The sequence below is a fragment of the Pinus tabuliformis genome, chromosome 2_1, assembly GCF_031772625.1.
Source record: "Pinus tabuliformis cultivar Carrire ecotype Pingquan chromosome 2_1, CPIR1, whole genome shotgun sequence".
NCBI classification, from domain to species: domain Eukaryota; kingdom Viridiplantae; phylum Streptophyta; class Pinopsida; order Pinales; family Pinaceae; genus Pinus; species Pinus tabuliformis.
The window spans coordinates 254,086,960-254,092,393 of NC_142299.1; positions in this window are offsets into that span (position 1 = coordinate 254,086,960).

Sequence of the window (5,434 nt, forward strand, 5' to 3'; positions counted from 1 at the left end):
GGAATGTTAACTTTTGTTGTTGCGATGAAAGAAGACATCAAGCAATCTAAGATGGATATAAAGGAGTTACTTTGATAGGTGGGTAACAAAAAACAATGTAAACTTTGAAACGGGAACTGATACTGTTACCCATTTCGTAGAGATAGCAACAAAGTGACCTGATTTTGAAAAGGGGTGATGCAGAACGAACATGTTTTTTTTAGAGCATACTTTTTGGCACTTTAATTTTTTTATGTACATTACGTTTTAGAATCGTTTTAGAATGGTAGTGATTTTCATGCTGATTTAAAAAAGTGAGTATTCTGCATCACCACCTTTTTTAAAAGACCTGTGTTTTGGCTTTAAATTTTTTAATGTATAAAATGTAAATAATTATTTTGTAAATTTGATCATTTTTGAAGTGGCCGTTTTCTTCACATTTTCTTGTTTTTTATTTTAATTTTAACTTCTTTTTTTAGTGAGGTTTTTATTGTTTTGCATTTTTAAATTAGGAGGTCGATATTTAGAATTTTTGATATTCTACATATTCATACATCCTTAATTAATTTTTAAATCCACATGAAATAATTGTTTCTAAAAAACAATATTTTTTAACAATGGACATAAAAATAACTATTTTTAACATAAATATAACTAAAAAATTACATGTTTTGATAATTTTTTGCTAGAATTGACATGTCAAAATCACAATTTTTATACGATAATTTTAACCAAAAACGGTTAAATAATAGCTTTTTTTTATGAATTTCATGTCAAAAAAATAATAATAATCACTTTTTTTTTCAAAAAATAATGATTAACTTAAAAATCAATGCGAAAATCACATATTACAAATATTGAACGTATAACAACCCTAATTGAGTGTTTATTATTCTCATAAAATGTTAAAGTCAAAACATTGCAAAGCTTGATTTACAAGCATAACTTAAATTTAATCAACAATGTCACGTAATCCAAACTCTTCGTCCTCTAGAGTTTCATCAGTCTTCTTCCACAATATTTTCTGTTTCCTTTTGCTCACTTTCCTATTCTAATGAGTCTTTGATGTCTGCGAATCTCCCAATGTATGTCTTTCCATACATTCCATGTAATGGCGGTTGGGGTTCCTTTGCCTTTTTTGCCACATGTGATTCACTAAAGTCCCCTTTATTCAACCCAATTTCTTGCATTGCATCTGGAAGAAATTGAAGAACAATAATTCTTTGCTGAATGAAATTGCACTGTACTGGATCTTTTTCAATTGCAATGCAATTTCTTTCTTTTTGAATGCAACATGCTAGCATTGTACGTAATTATCAAGCACAAAAGAAATAATGAACTAAATTAGTACAATGACATATTAATTAAAAAATAACATATTGAAATTCAATTCCATATAATAAAACTTACCTGAGCCAGAAAATAAATCCAGAACCCAATCTCCTTCATCTGACAAATGTCTATAAGATAGTTAATCAATAATTGTGATTTTTGATAAATGTTAACTATCTCTCCTTTTGCTTTTGATTCCGGGAATCAACCAGCCACCAGCCGGGCGGGCGGCTGCTGTCTGGGTAATTCCCACCAGCCGAGCGGGCGACTGGTGGCTTGTTGATTTCCAGAATCCCCAGCCACCAGCAGGGCGGGCGGCTGGTGGCTGGGTGATTCCGGGAATCAACCAGCCACCAACCGGCCACTGGTTGATTCCGGGAATCAACCAGCCGAGAATCAACCACCCACCAGCCGCCCGCTCGGCTGGTGGCTGGTTGATTCCCGGAATCACCCAGCCATCAGCCGCCCACCCGGCTAGTGGCTCGGTGATTCCGGGAATTAACGAGCCACCAGCCGGGCGACCAGCTGGTGGTTGGTTGATTCCCGGAATCAACTAGCCACCAGCCAGGGTAATTCCGGGAATCAACCAGCCACCAGCTCAGTGGCCGGCTAGTGGCCGGTTGATTCCGGAAATCAACCAGCGACCAGCCGCCCGCCCGGCTGGTAGCTGGGTGATTCCGGGAATCAACCAGCCACCAGCCGGGCGGCCAGCTGGTAGCTGGGTGATTCCGGGAATCAACCAGCCACCAGCCGGGCGGCTAGCTGGTGGCTGGTTTATTCATGAATCAACCAGCCACCACCACCAGATGGCCACTCAACTGCTGGCTGGTTGAATCCCGAAATCAAACAGCCACCAGCTGATCGCCCGACCAGTGGCTAGGTGATTCCAAGAATCAACCAGCCACCAGCCGACCGCAGCAGCCATCACCTGCCCGCCCGGCTGGTGGCTGGGTGATTCCGAGAATCAACCAGCCACCAGCCGGCCGACCGGCTAGTGGTTGGTTGATTCCGGGAATCAACCAGCCACCAGTTAGCCACCTGGCTGGTGGCTGGTTGATTGGCTGGGTGATTCTGGGAATCAACCAGCCACCAGTTGGGCTGCTAGCTGGTGGCTGCCACCCAACTAGTGGCTGGTGGGTGATTCCGGGAATCAACCAGCCACCAGTTGGGCGGCAGGCTGCCGCCCAACTGGTGGCTGGTTGCCGCCCAACTGGTGGCTGGTTGATTCTCGGAATCAACCAGCCACCGTGAATCAACCAGCCACCAGTTGGCCATCTAGCTAGTGGCTTGGTGATTCCCAGAATCAACTAGCCACCAGCGGAGCAGGGGAATCACCTAGCCACCAACCAGGCGGCCGGTTGGTGGCTGGTTGATTCTGGGAATCAACTAGCCACCAGTCGGGTAGTGATTCCGGGAATCAACCAGCCACCAGCCGCCCGCCCGGCTGGACCAGCCACCAGCCGCCCGCCCGGCTGGAGGCTGGTTGATTCCCGGAATCAACCAGCGAATCGGGTGGCCAGCTGGTGGCTGGTTGATTCCCCGAATCAACCAGCCACTAGCCGCCCAGGGTGGCCAGCTGCTGGCTGGTTGATTCCCGGAATCAACCAGCCACTAGCCACCCACCCGGCTGGTGGCTGGTTGATTCCTGGAATCAACCTGCCACTAGTTGGGCGGCCAGCTGGTGGCTGGTTGAATCTCGGAATCAACCAACTACCAACCAAGCGACCGATTGGTGGCTGGTTGATTCCCGAAATCAACCAGCCACGAACAGGGTGGCCAGTTGGTGGCTGGTTGATTCCGGGAATCAACCAACCACCAGCCGGACGGGTGGCTGGTGGCTGGTTGATTATGGGAATCAACGATCCACCAGCTGGCCGCCCATCTGGTGGTTGGTTGATTCCAGGAATCAACGAGCCACCAGCTGCACGCCTGGCCGGTGGCTGGTTGATTCCGGGAATCACCCAACCACTAGCCGGGCGGGCGACTGGTGGCTGGTTGATTCCAGAAATAATCCAGCCACCAGCCGCACGCCGGGCTGGTGGCTGGGCGATTCCCGGAATTAACAAGCCACCGGCCGGGCGTGCGGCTGGTGACTGGTTGATTCCCAGAATCAAGTAGCCACCAGCCACCCTCCCGACTGGTGGCTCCGCCTGGCTGGTGACTGGTTGATTCCCGGAATCAACCAGGCACCAGCCGGATAGCCAGCTGGTGGCTGGTTGATTCCTGGAATCAACCAGCCACCAACCGAGCGGCTGATTGATTCCTCCGCCCAGCTGGTGGCTGGATGATTCCGGGAATCAATGAGCCACCAGCCGGGCGGGCGGCTGGATGATTCCGGGAATCAACCAACCACCAGCCGGGTCCGGCTGGTGGTTGGTTGATTCCCGGAATCATCCAGCCACTGGCCGGGCGGGAGCTAGTGGTTGGTTGATGCCGGGAAACAACCAGCCATCGACCGGGCGGCAATCTGGTGGCTGGTTGATTCCCGGAATCAACCAGCCATCAGCCGCCCGCCCGGCTGGTGGCTCTGCCTGGTTGGAGGCTGGCTGATTCACGGAATCAACCAGCCACCAACTGGCCAATCGGTCACTTGGTTGGTGGCTGGTTAGACTGGTTGGTGGCTAGTTGATTCTTGGAAACAACCAACCACCAGCTGGCCGCCCACCTAGTGGCAGGTTGATTCTGGGAATCAATGAGCCACCATCCGGGCAGGCGGCTGGTGCTTGGTTGATTCCCAGAATCAACTAGCCACCAGCCGGGTGGGCGGCTGGTGGTTGGTTGATTCCAAGAATCAACTAGCCACGAGCCGCCCGCCCGGCCGGTGGATGGTTGATTCCGGGAATCACCCAGCCACCAGCCGGGCGGACAGCTGGTGGCTGGGTGACTCCCGGAATCAACCAAACACTAGTCGGGTGGGCTGCTGGTGGTTGGTTGATTCTCGGAATCAACCAGCCACTGGCCGGGCAGCCAGCTGGTGGCTGGTTGATTTCCGGAATCAACCAGCGACCAACCGCCCACTTGGTTGGTGGCTCCGCCCGTCTGGTAGTTGGTTGATTCCTGGAATCAACCAGCCACCCGCCGAGCAGTGATTCCCTGGAATCACTGCCCGGCTGGTGGCTCCGCCCGGCTGGTGGCTGGTTGATTCCCGGAATCAACCTGCCACTAGCCGGGCGGCCAGCTGGTGGCTGGTTGAATCTCGGAATCAACCAGCCACTAACCGGGCAGCCAGCTGGTGGCTGGTTGATTCCTGAAATCAACCAGCCACCAACCACCCGCCCGATTGGTGGCTCCGCCCATCTGGTGGTTGGTTGATTCTCGGAATCAACCAGCCACCAACCGGGCGGCCAGCTGTTGGTTGGTTGATTCAGGGAATCAACCAGCGACCAACCGGGTGACCGGTTGGTGGCTGGTTGATTCCGGGAATCAACCAACTGGTAAATCAACCAGCCACCAGCTGGCCGCACGGCTGATGGCAGGTTGATTCCGGGAATCAACCAGCCACCAGCCAGGCGGGTGGTTAGTGGCTGCTTGATTCTTGGAATCATCCAGCCACCAGCCGCCCGCCCGGCTGGTGGCTGGATGATTCCAAGAATCAAGCAGCCACCAACCGGCCGGCCAGCTGGTGGCTGGTTGATTCCCGGAATCAACCATTCACTAGCCGCCCACCCGACTAGTGGCTTGTTGATTCTCGGAATCAACCTGCCATTAGCCGGGCGGTCAGCTGGTGGCTGGTTGAATCCCGGAATCAACCAGCGACCAACCGGGCGACCGTTTGGTGGCGGAATCAACCAGCCACCAACCGGGTGGCCAGTTGGTCTCTGGTTGATTCCGGGAATCAAACAACCACCAGCCGAGCGGGTGGCTCGTGGCTGGTTGATTTCGGGAATCAACGAGCCACCAGGTGGCCGGCCGACTGGTGGTTGGTTGATTCCGGGAATCAATGAGCCACCAGCCGCCCGCTCGGCCGGTGACTGGTTGATTCCGGGAATCACCCAGGCACCAGCCGCCCGCCCGGCCGGTGGCTGGTTGATTTCCGAAATCAACCAGTCACCGGCCGGGTGGGCGGCTGGTGGCTGTTTGATTCTGTGGCTGGTTGATTTCCGGAATCAACCAACCACCAGCC